We start from the raw sequence: 27266 nt of genomic DNA, 5'->3' as shown, positions 1-27266 counted from the left end.
TGAGCACGGACGTGTCAGACGCAGTGCCGCGTGCCTGTGTCCTACGGTGGAATCTTTAAAACAATCTTCGAAGGTGGATCTTATTAGCCCTATTTCACACAGTTTGAGTAATCTGCCTAAGCTGAAACTACGCATCAGTAGCAGAGCTGAAATTCAAACCTAGGACTGCGCATTCTGAAGTTCCTGCTCCTATCCAATTACGCAACACCCACACACCAGCCGGGGCCAGGAAAGAGAAGCTACAGAGCGGAGCGGCGAGTATGAGTGTGAGTGTGAGGACGTACGCTGGACCGTAAGCTTCCTAACGGCACAACCATGGCTTCACGGCACTCAGTGAATAAATGATTTTGCACTGTAGGCAATGAGGAACCCTAAAATATACTGACCCGAAGAAACATAAAACTCTGGGCTACTTGAAAACATCCCAAGCACCTTCTTTGTAGAGGATTCTATCAATCCATATTTAGAGCCACTTCCAGTAAAAATTTTATCCAGATTATAAATTCATAAAATATTAAGAATATATTCCATGTTTTAGATTCCTCCTCTGTCTAGCCAACAAACACAGCAGCCTAGTATTTAGGTACTACAGTAACTGAATCTCTACATTCAAGTTTCAGGTTAAGACTTCCAAGAATCTAGCACTCTCTTTTCATCTGAATTACACTCTAAATATTTGTAGTTTTCCTCCCAACCAGTAGGTACGTTGGCAGATCAGGAATCTGGTTCACTCTAAAGTAAATGATTTAGATCTCCACCTCCCGCAAAAAAAGCCCTTTTCTTCATTTAATATAAAGCAAATTCAATTTAATGCATCGTACTGAGTCTCTCAACTCAGATGAAACTGCAGCATTACATTTAAAAAAAGAAATCATAAAGACTAAGAATGAGGAACTCTTAGGCAAAAATGCAAGAGCTAACTAATATTTCATCATACCTTTGTTTATCATATCTCTTTTTATTGAAGGTGAAGATAAATCCAAAGGGAACAGTTTTACAAGAAAGGTTTGTCCATGGGGACTTACCTTGTTAAGAGCAAATGACAAATGGTTTTCCCCTATAGGAAACCTACTCCTGTTTTATATATATGTATCCTTTCAGATTTGGTACCACAAATGAGGCTGGTAAGAGCATCAGGTTGCTGCTAGAAAGTTCAGTTATTTGTCATTTTCTTGGTCTGTCTTGGATGGATGGTTTCAGTGATTAACTGGGTTAGCAGTCAGATTATGCATCTTTATCACAAAATAGGACACCAAAACTACGTTCAAGTGTGAGCTCACAGATTTACTTACATCACACACACACACACACACACACACACACACGATAAAATAAGACAAAATCTTGGTAATTACTTATTCCTGCCAGTCTCCTACTATTAATCAGTAAACAACATATCCTTCCAAAAATTCAGATTAAGGAAATAAGAAGTCATACAATAGCATGACTGCTGCTGCCGCTTCTGGTTGCTATGGAATAAAGGACAGTCCCTTCACATTCTCATTCTGCTGCTTCTCTTACTGAGCACTGCAACACCTTTAAAGCCCAGCCGGGCAAGTCTCAGCTTGTACCACCGACATCAGCTGCCAACATTTTACTTCTGTTCTGTATGAGTGACCTACAGGAACAAATGTTTCAGTTATTAAAATTAATAATTCGCCGGGTTTTTACAATGATCTTTAGAATGATTAGTACCACCATTACCCTCATCAAAAAAAGTAGAGGCGCAAGCCCAGTGTGAGAATTATTTACACGAATACACTGATTACGACATACATCACTAACACCCAGTAAGGAGAAATCCAAACATACATAACATTCTGTTTTTAAAAATCCAGCAAATACGGTATTTTCCCTTAATATACAGCCTATTTATGATTTGAAAAATATTTTAAAATTTGATTTCTATGTCATTCTAAAACAAAGCAACTAAAGAATGATCTGTATGCCAAAACTTACAGTTGGAAATAATAAAAAATTAAGATATTTATTCAAACCTTACAGGATGATAAAACTTTAATTTGCTTTTCCTACAAAAAGATAAAATAAACGTGGAGCGTGGGGAGGGGGGTCGGCCTACATAACCTCTAAAGTCTGTTCCAACTTAAAAATTCTGATTCTAAAATAAAACATCCTAATTATGTCTACTGGAATCCCACATGTTTGTGCCATTTGGAAGCATGTGTGTAGCTCTAGTGACAGACTTTTTTACCTCTTGAATCTCTCCCCTAAGCACCCTGGATGCCCCCTTTGGTCAGCTGTGCAGAGCCAGACATACTAGAGGGGCAGAAGAATAAGGCAGGAGAAAGTTCAGCAGAAACAGGGAGAGAGGCTGAAGTTGAGCCCGAAGGAGGAAGACACTTATCATAGGGGGTTTGAGGTTCCAGCTCCAGACCCAAAAGCTTAACAGGGTCAAGTTCTGAAATAACAATTCTTGGATAAAGCTTTTCTGTACATGGTGCTCTTCCAAATTAGAATATTAAGTTGTTTGCTCTTGGGGAGTTACTCCAATATAGAGTAAGTGGACCAATATTACATTTTTCACGTTAGAAATCGCTTATTTTTAAATTACGTCATAGGACATAAATAGAGTAGTCACATTTTTTTTAAAAACTTTTAAATGCCAGAATAAAATTACCAGTGCTTTTACTGACACTATATTGAATGTAAAATAATAAAAAGCCAAATAAAATTATACTTTGATTCTGAGGTATCTAAAAAGCACAGAAAACGTTATTAGAAATAATGTTTACACTGATGTTGCATTAAATTCATAATAAAATCTGTGTAAGTACGAGTGAAATTAACATGTACTCCATCATTAGTTTTGCAGGGTTACGTCTATGTTTCGTTCAAACACTGGCTGATTAAGCTTTGTAATTTGCATTCTCTTGTATACATCACACCTTCTGTCTACTTTTGGAAAGCTTCAATATATGAGAATCTAATAATTTAAATGTTATTAGAATCTATAACTTAAGATGTTTCTTAATGGCAGAAAGAATTAACTATAACCCTTTGAGAAAAGAAATGGTAGTTTAGTTATGGGATAAGATCATTTAATTAGTGCATCACTTGGGATGTTTTATATCACGTTACCATTATGACTGGCTAGTAGTCACCTGGAGCAGAAATATTTTAAAAGACTGCCAATATATTGTATTAAGTCACATACATTTCTATGGAACCTTTTGTCTTTTAAGAGAGGGAAGAAAAAGAGGGGGAGGGCAGAGGGAGAGGGAAAGAAGGAATCTTAAGCAGGCTCCACACCCAGCACAGAGCCCAATGCGGGGCTCAATCTTACAACCTTGACACCATGACCTGAGCAGAAATCAAGAGTTGGATGCTTAACCAACTGAGCCACGCCGGTGCCCCTCTATGGAACCTTTTGGATCAGACAGAAGTTTAGCAATTACAGTTACAGAACCAAAAAAATGCAGGCCTTACTTAATGTAATGAATTTACTTCTTCATACCTTATTCATTTAATTAAATTTAAACAAAACGAAAACATCAGCTTTCAAATAAAGAGATTTAGGTCTACATTTTGTGTTGTTTATTAAAATGCCATTAATCATTGTTTGTTATACATATTAGTCTGCTCATTACAGAATAATTTCCAACATGAATAATGGATTTTGTTTTTTTGCTATAGACTCTAGCATTAGAAAATAAGCTTCTCTCATACCTGACCTCAGTCAAATAAACTAAGGAACCCTCCTCATTCCCTGAGGCAGTGAATCAGAAGACATTAAACTGCTTTGAATGGTGGCCTAAGTTAACCAGTATATTAGCTCTCGCCAATGGATGTCTCTTCCTTTATATTCCATTATGTCCCATAACGGAGCTGCTAACTTTGAAGGGAATATCTTAGCAGTTGGTTCTCTTCCCTGAGCAACTTACAAATGCCTCTAACAGTTCCTCCAAATCTACCTACACACAGGTTACGAGAAGAGGGTCCAGAAGATTAACACCATTCCACCTCTGAGAGGTGCACCTCACACAGCGGTCTTCCTGTGTCCTGCAACCACGAGCTGCTGTCCTTGTGCTCACTCCCTTTATAATGACAGGTCAGATTTCCAGTGGGAGAGCCTGGAATTATTAAGCAAATAACTGAGAACAAACTTCCTGATTTAGAAATGTTATTCTGAGAAGAAACGACATGAGGACCGATGAAGGTCAATCACTCTCAACTGTTCTGTCTGAAACAGAATGTAAGCACTGTTTCAAGCCTCCACTGAGTCTTTCTTACCATTACATTTTTCAGAGAAACACAGAATAAGGCAGGATTCAAGTTTATTTCAATAAACAAATATTTCAAATTATATAGCTGTAAGAATAGAAGGTATTAATTGTTAAATATATGTGTTCGGCACGTGGGGGTTCATTATACTGTTCTCTCTACTTCAATATAAGTTTTAAAAGTTCCAAAATAAGGAAGTTTTAAGAATATATACATTTTTAGTATACAGTTTTATTTATTTATTTGAGATAGAGCAAGACAAGTGAGAGAGAGAGAGAGCACCAGTGAGTGCATGGGGGGTCGGGGGGAGAGCAGCAGGCAGAGGGAGAAGCAGATTCCCCGCTGAGCAGAGAGCCCATTGCGGAACTCGATCCCAGGACCCTGGGATCATGACCTGAGCTGAAGGCAGATGCTTAACCCACTGAGCCTCCCAGGCACCCCTGGTATACAGTTTTCCACTATATATTGGCTTCCCAAATGTAAACTGCTTTAGATACCAGATAAGCTAATGAGATCCCCGTTGATTAATTTTGTATATTTCATATACTACTATTATAAAACTTTCTAATAATAAAATAACACAAGGAAACTCCGAAGCAACATCTCAACTTAATGCTTTTCTATATAAAACATTAAGTAAAAGTTAGATCCCAAACGATAACAGTCAAAGGTTCCACAGCCTTATTACAAATATTTTCAACAAAATACTATAAATATTTTCAAAGTACAAGCATCTCCTATTAGTCAAAATCACAGTAAAGCAAAAACAATGACTGTTCATCCAATAAATAATCTCGCCAATCAAACTCTGATTTACCCACTTTATTTTTATCTCTATTTTAAAATTCTCCACTAATTTCATCTAACTACATTTTCAGTATCTCCTTTTTATCCTTTTTGATTCCCAAATATCATCTCTGTCATTTTTGTAGCCCTCGACAACTTGAAACCTTAAGAAATATTTCCACACAGCTGGGGATATGTAATTTTGGTCTAATTTCTTATTTCTCTCTTTTCTTTCAAAATACTCCTTAAAACCCAAAGAAACCCTGAGTCTTCAGGATTCCTAAATTAACCAAAATAGTACAGGCACTAAATACAAACTGATATAAATCCTTTAATTCCTCATCCAAAAATAAAGGGCAACGGCATAGAACTACAAGCTTACAGACAAATGTACCCACTCACCTGAGGCCTCTGCTGGCATGCTTTTGAATCAAATTTTAGATTTACCTGATTCACCCTCATTCTTACCCTATTCCTTCAGATCAACGTGGTGTTCTGGGCATGGAGTGGCATCTCCTGGCGTTCTTTCTAAGGCTTATAAACCAAAAGGTAAACTGGAACTTCTAAAGCCCACGTATAATGCGTCACAAGACTGTGCTGTGGGATTGGGAAATTCCAGACAGCAATGAAAATTAACAAAAACACAACAGAATAAGAAACTTATATTATCCAAGACAGAAGCTTTTATGTCAAAGTTTATCCAGGGCACCAGGACTGGAGGTGAGTGAAGTTTCAGGATGGCTACAAGGAGCTCCTCTCACCAATACTCTGATCTACATCTCCAGTCCCCGGTCACTTGCATTTCTATCAAAACTAATAAATGCTCAAGAGAGTCTAACCCAAGCAAAATATTAAAATGCATCACCTTCCAATTTCAGAAACAAAATCCCACCTCACTTCTAAGCCATATGGCTCTCAAACCTTTGCTGAAATATAAATCCACATCTATTATAGAGCGCTACTCATTCAACATTATTTAAAAGGTTTTAAATTTCAAAACTCGGCAGACTTCTAAAAATAAAGGAACAGATCAAATGTTGATCCAGCAGTATAATACCTTAATCTACTATAATTGGAATGAATTACAATTTTTGTCTTTAACTATAATGAATTCAACTTCAGCATTTATGGCCTTTGTTAACTAAAGGTTGCCTCTAAAAATCATCATAAAATGTGCAGCACTATTAAAAGTTGTTCCCCAAATCACACAAAGGTCATTCAAAGAACTTAAGTCAAATATTTCCCTCAATTTTCTTTGCCTCAAGAGAACAGCACTAGAGTGGTTCCTAATACTGTTACAAGATACATATAATGCAAAAACTAGTGAGCAAATGTCGTACTGACCGAAGTTCTGAAACACCAGCAACACATACATTAAAACGACTTTCTAAAGACCTACAAACACACATATACACAAAACACAATATATAAGCTAAATTCTATTTTTCTTAATGTATGTACACCCTAAAACTATAAAATGACTTTTTAAACAAAATGTTTTAAAATGTCACTTAGAAGCATGCAATATGACCTTGTTATAAAGCAAAGAATTCTAGCTTCATCTGTGCCTGTGTTAGTTTTTTCCTGTTGGGTTTTCATTACGCCACATCAAAACACATACTGTACATTTAAAATGGTAAAGGTGATTTTAAGACCACTAGAATAGTATCTTTTCATGTGTTTTTTTATTAATGACCTTTACACTGACACTTCATTAAAAATCACCTCCAAGACTGTCATCAGACATAATCAGATGCCAATCAGCAAAAGCCTGATGTGACAGATTATACTCTTTGGTTCTTTAAAATGTCAGCCTAAATAGGAGGAGGGGGACAACCTAGGTTCTATTGCAAAAAATACACTCACAAAACAATCTACCCAAAGCAAAATGTGGAGAGGTGGATCGGAAACATCATTTCCATTATGTGGCACACAAACCAGATTTTCGCAATACTCCTTTCTTTTATGCCTATCTTCCTAAAAACCTGTGCATGACCAAATCACAATATTGGCTCCCTAGAAGAAGATGATTGCACATCTACTAATGCACAAGGGATAGACATACAGATAGAGGCAGTCTTTAAGGAGAAAAGGATCACTGATAAATAGAAAGTAATAAGACCCTGTGCTCACAAAAGTACGTATACTCTGCACAACACGACAGCTGAAAAGCAAAGAGAAGTGGAAGAAACACTGGAAAACCTGAGTCACTTCTGTCTCCCCCTCCCCATGTCCACAGTTCCCACCTCAAACCCCACTCCCACCAAAACTTCACAGTCCGGAAAAAACGGCTGGGTAAGTATTTAGTACACTAGTATTTAACAATGAAAACAGGATATGATTTCTAAATGTATCTCTTCTTCCTGCCTCTCCAGGAACCTTCCTCACCCACCGTTCCGCAACTAAAGCACAGAAGAAAGAAACAAGTGATAAGCGAGGACTTTCTAAAATGGTTTTGCATATTAAAATAAACTATGTTGATTGATACATTTTTAAGAATGATAGTTATGACATTTGAAATTACGAAAAGCTATCAAGTGTTGGAATCTGGACACGGTTCAGACACTTGAATATGTTTATATAAATCAATAAAAAACAATCGTTCAAAAATAGTTTTAAAAGCAACAATAATTACAATCTATTAATCTTCTGTACACTTATTAGATCAGTAAAAGAGGTGAGATACAGCAGAACCTAAGACTTATCTTGAACTAATGCAAACTATGCTTCCGTCTGCAGTCTGCGATGCTCTAAAATCTTGAAGTCTAGTTGCCAAATTGACATTAAAGTAAAATTTTATGAAAAGGCATACTTCTTGACCAAAAGACACAATATTTTTTCTGCCACCAACCTGAATAAAAAGAATGCTTATTTAAGTATTAATAATATTCAGGGGAAGAAAGCAGTACGTATCACCAACGGAAAAACAGCAGAGAATACGAGCGAGTGTAGATGAGGGGAATGTTTCCCAGAGCAGGGCCCCAAAGTAATCCAAAGGCACTTGCCCAAACCCCTTGACAGGACTTTAGCTCTTTTCAAAAGCAGCTGAATAGCGTGAAGAGAAGAAAAAGTCAAGGCTATAATAACTGGGGGAGAAATGTTGAAAAATGAGATAAACAGAAACCTAAACTTTTACTGCTTCTGATGAGAGAGCTCACGCTATCCCCTCTCCTCCCTCCCTCCCTCCCTTTCTCTCCCTCCGTCACACTGCCTATCCACAGACTTGGGAAATTATGTCCAGTTTTAAATATCTCATCGGTGAGCAACAGGCAGGAGCCCCAACTGTCAGACACTTGTCTGGCACACAGACATAGAGGAGCTGGCTCGGCAGGAGCTCAAGCTGTGAGGCTCAGCTAATTCTATGTGGGTGAGCAAACCAGGGCACTTGGCCACAGCTCCCTATGGGGGCCACTGAAATGGTGGGACCTTCTGAGACTGTGACGTAGGTATGGCCATTATGCTTGACCCAGGCTCTGGGTTTTCCTTCTCTGTTGTTCTTAGCAGAAGAAAGAATAGGCAAGCAAAATGCCAGCCTCTCAGTCCATCGGTCAAGGAAACACCAATTCCCGGCTCCCTGTTATCATCATGTTTTTTTCCCAGTGCCAATCTTGCCATGGAATCCTAGACTATTCGTGCTCAGAGGGCTTGAGAGATCACAGAGCCCTATTGTTTCATTTTATAGACAGAGAAACTGAGACCTGGGGGGTTGAAGTGAGCAGCCTAAGGTTTTACAGTTAGTGGTACAGTGAGTCCCTAAACAGACCTGGGTTCTCTCTTCTATCCCGCACTTTTGAAGACTCTTCTTTCTGTCATCCCCCTCTTTGCGCTCTCCTCTCTCCATCCACATTCCTTCCCCATGGATCTGTCTCCTCTCACCAGCTAATGCACTTTCATTTTCAGATGACTGCCTCACTCTTAGTTTTCCTGAGCTCAGCTCCAACTAGTCCGTCCCCATTTTTGCCTCGATAGGAAGGATCAAGAACCTCTGGTCGTCCTGGCCGAGCAAAGCAAACGCAAGCAGTACTGACCAGGTATTACGGTGTCTAATAAAAGTAGTGAGAAAGAATTACGTAGGGATTAAGAGTCAGCAATGGGCAGACATGTGATGTGCAAACATAATATTTTGGGGCTAGACGAGAGATTTAAACTAAAGAGCTTAGCCAGAGGCAAGTACCTAGCCAGGACTAGGACAGGAGCCTCCTGGAGCAAAACTGTGCTCAGGTTACATCATTCGTGGAACAAGGATACGTATTTGTTCAAGAGGGCAGTCAGACAGATAGAACCTGTAAGAAAATAATGATGGTATAACCTTGCCATCTAAGTCATGGTCCCTGGCTTTTTTCCCAAAAGTTCCTTTTCAAATGGGTGTGAAATTCACCGGAAAAAGAGAAGCGGAGGAGATGGCTGAGCTGAGAGTCTGCTACTTTATATATTGGAACTAATTGTCTATAAAAATAATGTAAAAGGAATCATATAATTAAACACTTAGCAGGAGTGGGGAGAACGAGAACAGGTAAGATGAGAGAGACAGGCAGGAAAGCCGTGCATTACACAACGCTTCAGCAAAAAAGATGACCCACGGTTTTGAGTCAACTTTCAACTGGGATATGTATAAATCACATTTCCAGTTTGAGAAAGATCAGGACTAGCTAATCTAGATCACTCTAAAATGGATAAAAAATAATTCTCAGTCAAAATGCTTAGAAAAAAAGATATATAGCAAATTACTAGATAGCAACGTTAGAGACAGTAAAGCAGCCAACTGTTTCTTTAAACATCTTCAAGAGCCAAAGAAAGAGCACCAAAGATGACATTTTTCCTCTCTAATTTCACATTATGCTTTACTGCATAACATTCCAAGGTTACTCTATACCCCAAGATCGGGGTTGGCAAATTATCCCAAAATTACTTACTGCTACAGGTATACAAGTGGTGACCTCACACATTTTTCTACTCTTAATAACAATTCTCAGCAGTGCATTATAAAACTGTAGAATAATTCCTCGATGAACTCGTCTTTATACAGCTATTTATTGTCATTATATATTAATGACTACATTTTATATAAAGTCTATAAAAAAGGCACAAAATGTTTTCAAATGAATTCATGTATAACAGATGTGAAAAGGAAAATATAACTTGGACAACAAGATGGACAATAGGAATTGTAAGAGTTTATGAAATGTTGCATTATGAGTTCTCAGTCTGAGATTCCCTGGACCAGGAGATTTGTCCAAATGCAGTAAAAGAATGCCATTATAATAGGGCTGCAGAGTAAAACTAACACATTACTTTGGGCTAACATGCTATTAATTCAGTGTAATAACAAGACTGGTTATCAAATAGTAATCCAAATTTCACAGTAATCTAAATAGCTTCACATCTTTATTTTTAAAGGTAGGGGAGGAGAGATTAGTTATTTAATGAGTGTAGATCACTGGGCAGTATCTTTCAAAATTTAGGGCCCACTGAGGAGATAATCAGAAACATTTTAAAAGAACTCTTAGATGGCAGAAAGATTTAAAAAGGTATCTTGTCAGTAGTCTCTCATAGTAAGAATCAACATGTATTGAGCATGTATTCAGTATTATATACTGAGCAAAGCACAAAACCCTGTAGGGCAGGTAACGTTGATCCTATTTCTCAGACGAGAAAACTGAAGCTAAGTTAAGCTCAGTAACTTGTCCAAGGTCCCACAGCTAGCAAGATCATCTGAAACCTGACCCTAAAGCCTGTGTTCTTAACCAATATCCTTATCCCATCACTCCATTTAAAGGACAAAACATATACCTATTTGGTACTTGAGATATATTCCCATTTTTAACTGATTTATTTTCATTAAGTACCTCCTGTATCTTGATATGAAATATAAAACTTCAAATACAAAGGTGTTAAAACAATCTCATATACTTTAAAAATCTTAATGGCAGAAACTAACTGGTAAACTGTAAGACCACACTGTAAAAGAAAAATGCCTCACCTATTTTAACAAAACTAGTGTTTAAAAACAGTTATTCTCTATTGATATCTCTGACTCGTGACATTCCAACGCATGAAGTACTAGGTCTTGTAAAGGGACTTATAAAAAATATCACATTTTGCTGATTGTAGTTAAACGTGGGATAACAGTATAGATCAATCCATAAATCTGTTATCTGGAGGAAAAAAAACTTATACAACTGTATCTTTCTAATCTTACTTGAGAAAGACACTGACTACCACTGTTTCAGTATTTGTCTTTTAGAGTATATACTGCAGAAGGAGGAAAAAGTCAATGATGCAAGAAGAGCCCAAGAGATTGGATTCAATGCTTCTCCATAAAAAATCACACTCAACAAATACTCAGATACAGAAAACAATATCCAACCACTTCTAGTTTGGAAGTATACAGCACAGAGTGAGGCAAAGATTCTAAAACTTTTCAGGTAATAAAAGCCAAAGTTAATAGTCAAACAAGACTGCTCCAACAGCGTCAAGTGGGGACTGAATTCTCCAGACGATTTTTTAATATTATTATTGTTGTTGATTTAATTAGCCTGACAACTATTATTACCACTTATACTTTTGAGGTAGTTTTAAAAAATCATACTATAAAAGCATATCATTAATTATGCCATATAAAAACGTTTTAAGAATATACAATATATTGTTATGTGCCAACAATACCCAATCTATGCAGTACAGAGCCATACTGTCGAAATAGTAGGATTCTCAGGTTAACCTAAATTTTTGAGACAGAGATTGACATACCTGCGTAGGAAGACAATCAATGTATACACCTAAAGGACGAATGCTGACATTCAAACTATGCCAAAGTATCAATCTGGATATTATTTTATGTTGTGCTAATACATATTATACCAGTACAGAGACAGACTTTGGTACAAAACTGCCAATTAAGACAGCGTATTAAATTTAAACTCAACAGAAATAAGGCTATTAGATGCTTGAATGCATATATAATTAACATTTTTTCTTTAAATAAAAGTTCTAATCAGTTCACATTTTTAGTGATGATAATCTCATGTTGCAAACAGCACAGCACCCTCTGGTGCATCTGTTCTAAGATGTATAAAATTCCCACAAAAAAGGAGAGAACCAAAGTAAAAATGAACCTTAGAAATCAATAGGTTGATACTCTTTTATTTACTCCGGTACATATTTTTAAACATTAATGCTTAAAAACAATTTTCGCTTAAAAAGACCACTAAAAATGTCATAGTAACAATTGAAGTAGGTCAGAAAAATGTTTTAATTTGAAAATATTTAAAATAATGAACAAAAACAATACTGGTTTCCAACGCTTATCATTCAAATTAAAAGAATGCTGTCAAAAAAAAAATTCCTTAAGGATGGTATGGCCAAAGTTAGGTGTCATGTTAATCAAATTTCACTTAATTTAAATCTTCCTTGGCTTTTTGCTTCAGGTAATTTTGACTGATTGGTAAAGTGCTCCCGAGTACTTTTTCTGGATTCAAATGGAATTTCCCACTACTTTTAAGATTTTTTAAGATGTTTTATGAAAGGGTTCACAACTTATACAGCTTGAAAATAGAATATTCAGAAATAAAAGTTATGTTAATTATGAATCTTAATTTGAAGAGTTCAAAACTTCTACTTAAAAAAATAAAAAAAAAAGAAAGAAAGAAAACTTCCTAGGAAAATAATTAACTCCAAAAGTATATTTTACTAAGGACAAAAGCAAAGGATGCCACCTGCTTCAGACAGCCCTTTTGTGAACCAATGGAAGTCCCAACACAATGCACTAGAAATGAAAGTGACACCTGTTTAAAGCGGCCATCTGTCCCTAACAAGCTAGATTTAGTCAAATCCACTTAATCTTGGATTTCCAAAATATGGGAACACTATGCACCTGTGAACAGAGAGGCATTTAAAATCTGTTTTGCCATGGCCACTGGGAATCTATATCCAACAGTTAAAGGAAATGACTCCATTAGGGAAACTAAGTTGTTTTGTTTTTTCTTTTAAGTAACTGGAAGTAGAATATTTTTGTCTAATGTTCAGCATAAAAACAAACAACTAGCAGACTCTTTTTAATTTAAAGGTTTACTTCCTTGAAGACTTCACAATTTAAAAGCTTACTTCTTTGGTATTCTCATTCCTTGTAACACAGTCTCACTATATATGCCAAGAACAAAGTAACATTCCCATTAGTCTGTTCAGGAAAGAATTTGTTTAACTCTTCTCATACACATGATGCTACAGTCACCCTTTTAAACACACACACACACACACACACACACACACACACACACACACACACTCTTACAATTTAAAATTTGAACAGCAAAATCATACTCCATCTACTAATTTCTTAAGTTGGAAGTTTAGAGAAAAGCACTCACAACATCAGCTTTCTCAAGAATAAACAATGTTATCAAAAAGTAACATATCATCATTTACATAATACATTGAATCTATCTTGACTAACGATTCATTCATTTTTTAACTGCTAATTTTCTAATGGTAAAAAGTTTACCACACTCAATTTGTTTAAGGTACAAAATATTTGTTTAGGTTTAAAGGATGTTAAATTTATAAACTATAAGCCTTTTGAGTACCTGAGTACGAGATTATCTGAATACTACAGAAATACTGTTATTTTTTTAAATTAGGCAAAACTACCACATATAATGAAACATTGTAGAATGATGCACTTTAGGAATGCATTTTAGTATACTATCTTATGCATGTAAATGTACTACATAAATATGCCTACACCATTTAGTGAAATTCACAGGCAAAACAATCTCAAAAGATTCAGATAGGCATTAAGACATACAATGAATCACAGATATTTAGCTATTCAAAACAAATTATAAGTAACTCCTACTTCATACTTTTCGTTTTAAAGCATGGTCACTTTCACAGATTTTAATTAGTCTGAAAACTGAAAACACAGGAGAACGCCAATACATAACATAGTTCTTCCTAGGAAAAATATCACAGAAAGAACTAATGCTAAGTATTCATCCTCGTGTTAAATTTTAAAATTTATCATTACGTTAGTATTTCTGGTGACTATTTACTCAATCCATATGAATAACACTGACATACTTGAGCCCAAAGCATCTCTAACAGCAACTTTTACACCACCTATGTGCTTTTAAAAATGAGTAATAGAATTCAATTTAAGTTCTGTTCTCAGATCAACTTGTGAATGAAAAATCTAAATTTTGGAAAACTTGAGATAACTGTAATGAGTGAAATGCCTTAAAAAAGTTCTTGGACACTGCAAATAAAAATATTAAACCATAACATTAAAGCATATAATCTACTCAGCTGAAAACCTATTATGTAAATGGCATAAGGTCTGAAACTGTCTCAAGACAGCAAAACTCCTATTAACTTCAGAGACAGTTTATAGGACCCAGGAACTTCACCATCCAAAAGTGTTCAGGCATTTGACACTCATCTGAACAGAAAAAAAAAATACAAGTTAGTATTAGAGATTTGCATGGAACCCAGGTTGGGGAATAAATATAAAGAAATTTGAGTGCTCTGAGAAAGACTTCTTTCATCCTCAAAACAGCAATCACAAGGAAATGCATCAAAAGAGGAAAAGTTTTTTGAAAACCCCAACTCTTATTTTACAAAATGTTAGCCTTAATGGCATTACAATTACCCAACCTGCTCACTGACAATCTCAAGAATAATTAATACTGTCACAATTTTAGCAGGCTGCTCCGTTAGGTAAATCAATATGTGTTTGCTGTGAGAAAGAAGACTGTTTAAATACGTATTTTAAAATTCCAAATTGGAAACTTCAATATGTGTAAATATAATAGCACATTATATCCGTTTTAACACACATTCATTATTAAACTCTTTACTAATAATGTATTAATTAAACGTTAGGCTGAAAAACGAATTTACAGGATCTGTAAAATTGGGTTACCTCTAGCCAAGAGCCCTACTACTTGAGGACTGATAAGTATTCAAATCTACAGAGAAAAAAATATTTTTAAAAGACAGAGTTAAAAAGAAAAAAAGTTTTCTCTCCTCAGCAAGTTTAAGTCACTGTCCAAAGAAAACCAAAATGTAAACAAAAAAGAATATGTTAAGTACACACATGCCTAGATCTTAACAACCACAAAGAAAGTGAAATATACACACGTTTCAAGTTGAGAAGCTTCATACATTCTTTATGAACAACTTGACTTCAATTTCAACTCTCAAAGGAAAACGAACAGAGAAGATGAAGAAAAAAAAAACTCTTTAAAGTACTACAACTGTCACGAATAACATTGTAGACTGAGTTCTCACAAAGCTTCCTTATGCCCTTTCCCTATTTATCACACACAAAGTCTAACCACAATGAAAATTGTTAACACTCCACTGTGGGGAAGGAGGTTCATCAAAGTGAAATGGAACCTCACTACTACCCCTCCCATCTCCACATGAAGGATAAAGCACTGTCAATAACTACTAACCCAAGTATCACAGATGCCCTGCATCTGGTTTAAATCACAAGCACACACACGCGCGCGCACACACACACACACACACCCCAAAAAAGAGAGAAAGAGAGAGGAGAGAGACTTGTTTTAAAAATCTCTTTTCCAGTGCAGCAAAGAGCCCAGCGAAGAGGCCCCTGGTTTCAATGTGTGCAAGGGGTGTGGGGGGGAAAGAAGGGGGGGAGGGAAGAGTGCTGAATGGATACTAAGACTGTTTGCAGCACAAAGAAAACACAGTTTTAAAAGAAAAAAGAAACCGTGCAGCTGATGATGGCAAAAGCAGAGCAGCCCATTTAGCACAAGGCAAAGAGGGGCAAAAATGAAGGGAATAGGCGGTGGGAAAAGTTCACCGTTGTACGAGGATAAAAATAACAAAACCCATAACAAGGCCCCACAAGTGCACAACAACAACAACAAAACACCACCTCTTGGTACCCCCCCCCCCCCCGCACGCTGCTGTCTATTTCGGTTTGGAAAGAAGCAGGAAACCAGCAGCTTTGGAAAAGAAGAAAATTAAAGGAAGAAAGAAAGCAAGCCTTATCTCTTCACCTGACCCTCCTCCTCTGAGCCAGACCTAGGGGAGAGCTCCACCATCCGCGTCGGGGAACTGTGGCTCCCTCTCCCGCTCGGCTCGCAGCCCCCAGCGCTCCCGCTCCATCCCTGAAGCGCGGCCGCCGAGGGCCGGGGCGGCGCGGCGCCCACACCCCCGAGCCAGCCGCGGCGCGCTCGGTCCATTGTAAACAAGCCGGGGCACGGAGCCCCTCGGCGGCGGCGCCGCAGCGGCAGCCCCCGGTGTCAGGAGTGAGACCCCCGCACAGCCACACTCGGCTCGCGCACACGGACACACACACGCACGGACACACGCGTTCACACGCAGCCACACGCTCCCACACACATGTAGAGACCGAAGAATATTCACCTTGGCTGTGGATTATTGTGGTGTTGTTGGTGGGTGATGGAGATGGTGGTGGTGGGGAGGAGGAGGAGGAAGAGGAGGAGGAGGAGGAGAGGAGTAGTTGTTGTTGATGGGTAACAGTCGCCAGGACTACGGTGACTATGGCGCTTGATTCACAAGGCAACGGTTGCTATAACTCACAAAAGAGAGAGAGAGGGAGAGAGAGAGGGAGCGAGAGGGAGAGGGAGACACTCGCACGGGGAGGGGTGGGGAGGGAAGAGGGGAGGAGGCGGGCCCGGCGAGCCGCCGGAAGGGGCGGGCTCGGCACCTTGACGGACAGCGCCGAACCCGGGCCGGGTTTGGTGGGGGGTGCGGGGAGTGCGAGGCGGGGTTCCGAGGACGGGCTCCGAAGAGCTGCGCTTAGGTTTGACAGGGGCTGAGGTCACCCAAGAGTCCTCTCGGAGGTACGCTTACTACACGCACTGAGAAGGCAACTGGGGGCGAGCAGGGGCGTGGTGCGAGGGGTACTTTCTGCGAGGCGAGAGCTGCCAGTTCCAGCAGCCAGCTTTGTGCAAAGAAGCCCCAGAGCCGCAAGAGGGTAACGAGTAACCCGGGAGAGGGGGTGTTGAAGGCGATTCCAGACACTTTGTGGGGAGACCAACTACGGCGGGGAAAGAATCCACTTTGAAGAGCGATCTCCTCCCCCGCTCCTGGCCTGAAACATCATTTCCGGGGCGGGGCGGGCGGAGGGTCCCGGATGTGCCGCCGCCGCTCGCTCACTTTTTTTTTTTCTTTTTCTTTTTCCTTTTTTTTTCCTCCCTTCGTTTCTGAGGCGCCGGAGGTGTTTCCAGTTGCATCCGCCTCCTGGCTTCTAGCGTGCGTGGGCACTTCAAAGCTCCGTGGCCCTCGCCGTACTGGAGGGTCCAAGCAGCCCGCGCCCTCCTGCTCGCGGCGCTCCGGCCGGCTCCCGCCTCCTGCGGCCCCGACTTTGGAAGAGCGCGGGCGGCGGGGTGTGAGCGAGCTGCCTCCGCCGCCATTTTAGAGCAGGCGAGCCTGGGGCGAGTGGGGGCCGCGCGCCGCCTCCCGCTGTCCCGCCGCGGTGTGGCGCGCGGACGGCCGGTCCCGAGCTCGTCCGGCCCCTGCTCCGGAGCGAGAGGCGAGGTGCTCCCTCCCTGCCGGCGGGGCGGGCGGCTGTCCTCGCTGCAGGACGAGAGAATGCTTGGCGGTGCCCCTCAGCGGAAGGCGCTGATGGGTGGGGTAACTCACACCTGCCTGAGATAGCATCCCGTTCGTTTCTGCCCCCCACCCCCCCAGAGTAAGGTGCTCTCGCCTCTTGAAAGCTGACCGAACCGGGATCTGAGCTCAGCCCACTATTACCGGCCTCACCCTCAGCTCTATTGACAACCTGCGGTATCTGAGGGTCTTGTTTCCGGCTGTGTAGACGAATGGCTTCCTCAGTATGGATGCTGTTAGCACACAACCGGCTCTGTGGAGCCCAGCCGCTCCTAGCTCACGGTTCCAGCATACTGGTCCAATTCTCTGCACGCAGGAGTCCTGCAGGCACATTCCCCTGGGCCCTGCCAGTGCCCCAAACCTCCAACACAGGCAGCTAAGCTGCTTATCCAAGACAATAACATTAGAAGTAGAGCCTAAGAAAGTCAGTTCTCTGGAGGCTTAATTTTTGCACCTGCAAAATAAGGGATTTGGGCCGACATAAATTCCCAGTGCTAAAATAATAATAGTGACCATTACTGAGCGCTTACGCTGCCCCAGACATTGTGCTTAGTGTTTTACATATATTATCTCATTTAATCCTCACAGCACCACTATTAGGTCCGAATATTCTCATTTTAAGGGAAACAGGCACAGAGTCTTTAAATAGCGGTTTTATTTTACTGCTCCGTGTCATGGAATATTAGATAAGGGTATTTTAGGAAGCAACTCTTGAAACAATAGGTTGCAGAAACCGATGTTGGGGTAGGTAATCTCATAACGACTCACAGAGGCTTATACTAGTGTGTTATAATGTAATAGTGAACGCGGCGAGCACAGAGCTAAAACTAAAAGGTTTCAGGACTCACTGGTACTAGACCTTTTAGTCCGAGGCAAATGACAATGTGGTGACCAATAGCTTTTAAAAAACAAAAACAAAAAACAATCTCTCCAGATTTAGAATAATAGTTTCGATATACACATGGAAAATAAGGTACGCATTCCAGCTGTGTGAAAACTGGTAATCATTCTGAATATTCATTTCACTACATTTACAGATGTAAGTCCTCTGTTGTAATGATGTGCAGGGCAGTTTGCTCACACCCCGCAGCACTGAATAGCTTTGCTTTTTTTGTTGAATTGCTTGTTACAGTTTGTCCCTTCCCTAGCTGTCAGCTCTTGCTTCTTATTGCTGTCAGTGAGCACAGTTCTAGTGTCCTCCCCACCCTTTTAATTGACTGCTTTCAATCTGCAGGCAAGAAAACCACATAATGAAGCCTGTGCACGACTGTGTCCCAAGAGTATAAATAGGTACTTTGAGGAACTCTTAGAAAAAGTGTGTGACCTTTATGTGAGGACATTGTAACACCAGTTTTAAGCTGCTTAGAGACTGTTTGGTTTTTTGTGGGTTTTTTGGGGTTTGTTTTTTTTTAACCTATTTCTTGATTTGGCCTTTTCCTGAGTTAGGAATAGATAAATTTCCTTAAGTGAGTTCTCGAAAAGACAACTATTAGACTATTTTTCCCTGTTTTAAGATAACTGATGGTAGGACTTCTAACACCATAGCAAGGCTACAGTAATAGGAAATTTTCAATGTTACCACCACACTGACTCAGATAACCAAGCTACCAACTCAAGCTCTAGATTCAGAAACATGCTGGATTATAGATGTATGTATTGTTTTGTGCTATAACTAGTTAGGAAAGGACCCAGAAATCCCTTTACCTCTAGTCAGTTCTGATAGGATCTCCTTTTTGGTCATTTTTAAGCATAGCTGCAGTTTCACATATGTTGTACATATATTTCAGAAATAAATTACATAAGTCACAGAAGAGACCCAGCAGTATCTAGCATTTATCACCTGTTACAGGCAATACACACTAGCCTCAATAAGAAAAGACACCTAACCAAAAAATATTTTATATTCCTTGACAAATGCAATAAACTGCCAATGCAGTAATTTTTTGTTGAGTACCGAAAATGGGCCAGACATAGTTTTTGTCTGTAAAATGCTCAATGTCAGTATCTGTGAATTTAAAATGCTGTGTCCTTTGAACTTAGATTGTTTCTGCTCTCAGCTTGGACTGATTGGCAGAGACATCATTTAACATGTTTGTATCTGCATCACTTGAAAACTGTGAAGCCCAAATTATGTATGGATGAATACTTTATAAATCGCTCCTAAGGGTAAATTTCCTTTTCAATACTGTCATTAGGTTACTTCCTCTTATTGATATCTGCTGCATATTCAAGAACTAATAAATTAACATTAATGCTTGTAAAAGGAAAAGCTGCTTATGAAAAGATAAAATACTGATGAGGATAGATTTACTTCTGAAAAATTGTATGTATGAGAGTTTTGAAAATTAACGTATTGGTCTGTCACAGCTTCCCACTGAATTTGTGGTGAATCCACAAATGGAAACCACTCCTGTTTCAGACTTTTCATTTGATTATAATATCTGATTTTCTTCAGTTAAGGGACACCTAGAGTTTTAATTCTCCTATGTGAAATGAATAGTTTCAACCATTATTTATTGAGTACTTATGTATGCAGAGCCCTGGGGAATTAGACAACTAGATTACTAATTGCCTTTACTAGATCTGAAGTTCTGAGGATATATGAATTATCAATAATGATAGAGGGGTGCCTGGGTGGCTCAGTCGGTTCAGCATCTGCATTCAGCTCAGGTCATGATCCTGGGGTCCTGAGATTGAGTCCCACATCAGGCTCCCTGCTCAGCAGGGAGTCTGCTTCTCCCTCTTCTGCTGCCCCTCCCCCTCATGTGCTCGCTCTCTGGCTCTCAAATAAATCTTTAAAAAAAAAAGAAAAGACAGGTAAAGGCTAAGGTAATTCAAAATTATACATGATTTGCCACTATTCTTTGGCAAAGCCCCAAATCTACCCATCCTCACCCAAAATATATTTTGGTTTTAAAAACATTGCAATAAATAAATAAAAATAAAAACATTGCAATATTTTTTCTTCTGGTGGATTGGTCTAATTGTGTTTTAAGTAATACAAACCAGGTGTTTACTCAGCCGTCCTGAGGTAATACTTTATATCCTTACACCCTTATATATAACCAGGAATTGAATTTTTACCCCAGCACAGAAAGATGATAGTAGAATCCTATGTTGACTAATTTTTCTCAAGACCAGAATACACACATGCAGGTTTTTCCCTTCAATTAATGCAGAATGCAACATTAAAATCAAATAAATGGAGGGGTGTTGGGATGGCTAAGTCACTTAAACATCCAACTCTTGATTTTGGCTCAGGTCATGATCTCAGGGTTGTGAGATCAAGCCCAGCATGGGGCTCGATGCTCAGCATGGAGTCTGCTTGAGATTCTCTCCCTCTGCACCTCTCCCCACTCGCATGCTAAATAAATAAATAAAATATTTTTAAAAAGTAAATAAAATAAAAATAATTGGAACAGCCCAAATGTCTATCAGTAGGAGGATGGAAAAACAAATTGTGATACATTCATACAATGGAATACTATTGAGCAATGAAAAGGAATTGGCTAGTGTTAAATAAAACAACACGGATGGATGAATCACAAAAACATTATGTTCAGCAAAAGTAGCCAGGCACAAAGAGTGCGTACCATATAAATCCATTTATAAAAAGTTCAAGAATAGGGAAAACTAATCTGTATTTAGTATTTCTCAGTGACGGTGGGGTGATGAGATGGGATTTACTGGAACAGCACGTAGGAGAATTATCTAAAGTGATACAGAGGATCCTGCACTGTCCAACTTGGTGGTGACTCCTATGGCTGTTAAAATCTAATTGTAAATTAATTAAAGTTAAATAAAACTTAAAAGTTCTGCAGTCACACTGGCGACATTTTTAATTTAGTTTTGGGGGGATAGTGGACAGAGAGAGAGAATCTTAAGCAGGCTCCACGCCCAGTGCAGAGCCCAACACAGGGCTCCATCTCAGCCCTGAGATCATGACCTGAGCTGAAATCTAGAGGCAGACGCTTAAACAACTGAGCCACCCAGGTGTCCCTCACACTGGCAACATTTTAAGTGCTCTGTAGCCACACATTTGGCTAGGGGCTACCAAATTGGACTGTACAGTTACAGAACATTACTATTACAGAATTTCTGTTAGAGTGCTGTTCTAGATTTTGTTTTAGGTAGTATTTACATGTGTGGTTACAATTATCAAAACTGTATACACTGCACATTATATATGCCTTATATGTCAATAATACCTGCCCCCAAATCACTAATACACGTATTTATTATGGTCTCACCTACCCAGCTGAACCCACTTTTTCCTTAATATTTCATTCACCACTGCAGAGAAAAGAATAAGTAATAGATAGTAAAATTATCCTTGGCAAATCTTCAAAAATGTGTTAAATGTGACCATACGGTAGATAATGTTGATTTGCCGCTCAAAGAAAAGAGTTCTGCCACGATACGATCCTGAATACATCTAGAAACCAAAGGAGTTGCTTTTGAGGGCTTAAGTGAATGCTAGATGATTAAAGAGATTGTTTTTCCTATTTCCCTGTTGGAATGGAAATATCTTAAACATGTTGGATATCGTGTAATCTTATTCTGAGGTAACATTAGGAGTATTTGAGAGATTTTGATGCTAGCTCTATGACCAGGTTGAGAAAGTCATGTAAACTCTCTAGGTAACAGTTAAGCCTCATGGTTTTGGAGGTGCATGCAAGCAAAGGTTTGTAAATCAGGGATTAAACAATGAATGATCTCAATTCTAGAATTCTAATTTTCATGCATTTTCAGACATGGCTCACCAGGTGAATTGGTTCAAAATACTAAACATATATGTTCTTGTAACACTTGTATGAAATTAGAAAATTTTTTTCATGGAGTTAATACTTCCTATAAAATTAATAGATACTTCCACCAATATTTCTTAACTTATGAACTGCAGGTATATTTTTATAAGATAATGAATTTGAACTGTGTTAGAGATTAATTCTTATAACTTAATCAGCAATTAATGTCAGCAATGTATGCTGAAAAGTATTTTATTTTTACTCAATTATTATAAAAAATGTGATTTTATTTGATCCAGTCTTTAACTGTCAAAGAAATGCTTTTTAAGTTGGTTCTCTCCCTCCCTTTATTTTTTCCCCCCTTAAATGTAATGAACAGTCTGGAGAAAAACATCTCCCAAGTTCCTGTAAGGCCACTATTCCTGTTTAAATATACTAAAAGTATCTTCCCACTGGAACATGTCAAATATCTCACCCTCCCCCCACCAACATCACAATACATTATAAAGTCTACATTTAAATAGTTTTTTAATACTTAGGTCAACAGTTAAAGCATATGACTGAATTTTTGTCACCCTTATAAATATTTTTTTTTACTGACTTACCTCAGCCACTAATAGGAAAAAATAGATCACCTATTCAAAGTACATGAATTTGTCTCTTGATGCCATTTTGTTTTGTTTCAAAAAGAGAATTTATGTGCATGGAATATTTTTTCCAAAAATTTTGTTTTGTTTTACTTACATTTTCATTTTGAGAGACAAGGAACACAAAAATATACATTGTACAGTGGAATGTTTAAAACACTTGCCTCCAAACACTGTTTGAAATTTTAGCTAGAATTTTTTTCCATAAAAGAGATTAAAGTCATTTTTAAGACTCCTAGATCTGGCTTAATGTGTCAAAGTACTTACTAGAATTTGATTTTGGAGACCTCCAGCCCCACGTCATATCAAACAGTAGATGCACTCATATACCACATAAAATATACATAACTAAGAACTGAGTTACAAATGATATAACAAGTTTGTAGACATCTAATTATTTGTTCATCTTGATCCAGCTTTCTTTTCATATTTTGAAGTCAACTTATTTTTAAGATCAACATTTTCAGAGAAGCTTGAAAAATATGTAACTTCTGAATACAGTGCTTCATGAATAAAATGGCCATGAAATATAGCAGGGAAATGGAATTAAAACAGTTTATCTCTTAATTTATTTTTCGTTCTTCCTGTGGGGGGTGGTGGGAATGTTAATTAACCAAAAATATGGAAATCCACTGAGATAACAAAATTATAGTAAACTTCAAATACTGGTTTCATAAAGATGAAGAAAAAAAACTAATGTAATCAAGAAATAGAAAAATTATTTTCTAAGGTGACTTAAGTGTATTTGAACTCAGTACCCTAATTTGCCACTACAATCTTTACTTCATTATAGAATTACACATAAAAATCAAGACAATTGGATTTACATTGCCAGGATATTCTATTTGTAGCTTCAAATGTGTGACACAATAATTATAGACTTCTTGTTAAATGTGATATCATCCTTCACCCACAAGAAGTAACCCTTAAAGAAAGAACACTAATTTGGTTGAAGATTGATGAAAGACAAGAAATATGAATGTGAATAATTTAAAATGATATATGAAAGTCTGACGGGATTTTTCATAGGGTTAAATATGCCTATTTTTGAAAGTGAATAATTTTTTTAAGATTAAATTCTTCCTGAAAGCAAATCAAAAAGATAAAAAGTAAAAATCGCATAAAATAACCATGTCACTTTCTTTCAACTCAGTACTGAATCAGTGACCCAACTTTGTAATCCAAAGCACTGTGTTTCTGGAAAAGCCAGAAAATACATCAGCTTCTAAGGAACCAGCTATAGAGACAGCAGAACTGAATGATGCATAAAAAAGAAGAGCTAAAATGGAGCTTTATCTGAGTAGGCATTCACACTGCTGAGGCATACTCACTTTCTTGGTAAACTAGGGAAGTATCCAATATAAATAATTCTTATAAGAAAGTTTTTAAGTTAACTTAGTTGTATAATCAAAGCATTACACCTTATTAGCATTTCTTGAAAAAACAACAACACACTACTATATTGGGCAATCATCTTTGAGAAAGAAATACTCTAAAAGTTTATTGTAGACATCAAAAGATAGAATGCTTACCTGTCAGAAACAGGTACGCTAGGTTGGGAGTTGTAACACTTTTGCAAAGGAAGTCAACACAAACTGAAATAGCCCACAAACACTCTTCATCTGATGCCAACGATAATGAATCAATATAAAGGCGAGAGAAGGAAAAAGTGCAACCAGAAAATATAATCACCTGAGGTGAGGTTTGTTTTGTTTTGTTTTTAAAGTATTGTGGCTTGTGAGCTGATTTGCTCTGCTTGTCTTTTTTCATTTGTGGAGAATGAACCAACAAGAAACGAAGAAGGAAGTAACAGTCGTAGAGGCAAATGTAGCTAAGACTTGGATTAATGCTCTAACTGGGAATAGTGAGAGATACATTCTGAAAACTGGTAGAAAGGAAATACTGACAATATGTGATAGTTCCTGAGCATAAAAAATACCCAGTTCCCAGATACTTACTGAGGTTGTGTTATATATGCTACAGAAGTTACCACGGGCACTTTGGGGGCGGCGGGGAGACCAGAGCAGGTAGGGAACGAAGAAAGCAAGATAGAAAAGAACTGAAAGTCCAAGTTCCTCCCTGTACTAGGTGTCTTTTATTCCTCCAGATTCACTCATTCTCTACTCGTCTTTGCCCCCCTTTCCAGAATGCTGACCTTCATGGACGACCTCATTTGATTCCCGTGCTTTCTGGTTTCCGGGAGTGGGCAGCACTGACAGGAGACTGGAGTCAGGGAGGAGAGTGAGGTCTGGGTATCATTACCCTATTTCCCTTCCTACAGTGTTGCTTCAGAATAGCTGTATCCCTTGACTGAAGATTCTGATAACAGCTCCTTCCCCCTCGTACCTTTGGGTTTAGGGGCGTAATGTTAGCCCCACGGTTCCCTAGGTTGATGCGTCATCCAGTTGGCTCCCCTACACCCGCTAGGCCCTCTGCACTTTACATCTCTTCAGAGTTGCCCTCTTTCTCGTGTGATCTGTTTCTTTTTGGGACTTTGTTGCCGCCAAATAAGATCACAGACCATGGGGGCACCTGGGTGGCTCAGTCAGTTAAGCGTCTGCCTTCGGCTCAGGTCATGATCCTGGAGTCCAGGATTGGGCTCTCTGCTCAGTGGGGAATCTGCTTCTCCCTCTGCCCCTCCCCACTCTGGTTCTCTCTCTCAAATAAATAAATAAATAAATAAATAAATAAATAAATAAATAGATAGATAGATAGATAAATAAAATCTTAAAAAAAAAAAAAAAGATCGCAGACTGTATTCCTCTGTTAGAGCTGCCATAACAATGCACACAGACTGATTGACTTTAACAGAAACTTACTTTCTCAAAATCCTGGAGGTTAGAAGTTCAAGTTCAAGGTGTCAGAGGGGTTGGTTTCTTTATTTTTTTTTAAGATTTATTTATTTGAGAGAGAGAGAGATCACAAGCAGGGGGAGCAGCAGGCAGAGGGAGAAGCAGGCCCCCTGCTGAGCCCAATGTGGGGCTCAATCCCAGGACCTTGGGACCAGGACCTGAGCTGAAGGCAGACACTTAACCGACTGAGCCAGGCAGGTGCCCCTAAGGGGTTGGTTTCTTCTAAGGTCTCTCCTTGGCTTATAGATGGCCATCTTCTTATATCCTCACAGGGTCTTTCCTCTGTGTGTTTATGTCCTAATCTTGTCTTTATAAGGATACCAGTGGTATTCGATTAGGGCTCATCCTAATGAACTCATTTTAACAAAAGAGCCATTCCCCAAATGCAGTAGCATTCTGAGGTACTGGGAGTCAGGGGTTCAATATATAAATTGTGAGGTGGGGGAAAACAATTCACTAATAAGAGACTTGTTGAAAAAGAGACATGGAATAAATTAGAAAATAATCTCAAGATTATGAGTACAGTATAAATATAAGAAAAGGATAGTATTACACTTACTCTGAGCAGAACATTAGGAAGGGGAAGAGAAGGGGGAGGGAAATGAGCACAGTTTTATAAATGCAAATCCCAGTGGCACATTGAAGTGGAGACACTCACACAGAAACCACATGAGCTAGGAAGAACCGTCCGGACCGAGCTGGGAGCCTTCTAGGTAACGGAATAACAATCATCGCTAACATTTAGGAAGCACCACACAGACTGCTAGTTATCCTTTCCCTTCCTCTATCCTAACGGAATTTCTCCTGTTTTAACTGGACCCTTTCCACAAAATGACCTTCCGGACCTCCTTTTCCAGTTTTACTTGAAGCAGATGAGGACTCGTAACTGAGTTCCTGTCAGTAGGATGTAATCAGAACAGTTCCTGGGGCCCCTTCTAAGAAATCTGCACCTTGCTTACTTTGCCCCTTTACCCTTTCATCCCCTTCTCCAGCCTGGCGCTCCAAACTAGAGTGCCACAACCTTGGACCAAGCCAGGCACTGGACCATCACAGAATTGGAGACTAAGTCCGTAATTGATTGTGAGACCCCTATTATCAGATGCCCTGTATCATCTATGTTTACAGGAGAAAAAACAAAAACCATAGCCATCTTGTTTTCGGTCTCCCAGCTGAAATGAATCCTAATTAGTACAAGCATTTTCTAGGTGCTAGGTACTGTTCTCAGTTTTTTACATATATTATTTTAATTAATCCTGTTAACATTTCTTTATGTACATACTATTATCATCCTCCATAAGGAAACAGAGATTAAGTAATTTTCCCTAAACAACATACCTTGTAGAGTTTAGGATTTAAACCACACTAAGAATCTGGTCACTCTGTTG

The 27266-nt window shown here is 38.7% G+C and overlaps 1 protein-coding gene and 1 long non-coding RNA gene across 10 annotated transcripts in view; one reads left to right on the top strand and one right to left on the bottom strand.

Annotated features, from left to right (window-relative positions):
* RFX3 (regulatory factor X3) overlaps positions 1 to 27266 on the bottom strand; it is a 439312-nt gene that overhangs the window by 263217 nt on the left and 148829 nt on the right. Inside the window, exon 1 of one of the 9 annotated variants that reach the window (XM_045772594.2) lies at positions 16426 to 16814. The exons of 6 other annotated variants lie outside the window; for them this stretch is intronic. The gene's annotated coding sequence lies outside the window, so the exon portion shown is untranslated. 2 more of the 9 variants (XM_087858879.1, XM_087858877.1) reach the window with 2 other exon arrangements.
* Positions 16725 to 20605, top strand: LOC148107164 (uncharacterized). Its single transcript, XR_015722954.1, has 2 exons — positions 16725 to 16865; positions 17234 to 20605. It is a non-coding gene; the product is annotated as an uncharacterized LOC148107164 (long non-coding RNA).

This window comes from Ursus americanus, chromosome 34 (assembly GCF_024610735.1).
Source record: "Ursus americanus isolate L20-20 chromosome 34, mUrsAme1.1.p, whole genome shotgun sequence".
Classification (NCBI taxonomy): domain Eukaryota; kingdom Metazoa; phylum Chordata; class Mammalia; order Carnivora; family Ursidae; genus Ursus; species Ursus americanus.
The sequence above is the reverse complement of the archived record's forward strand: the minus strand, read 5'-3'. Positions and strand labels throughout refer to the sequence as shown.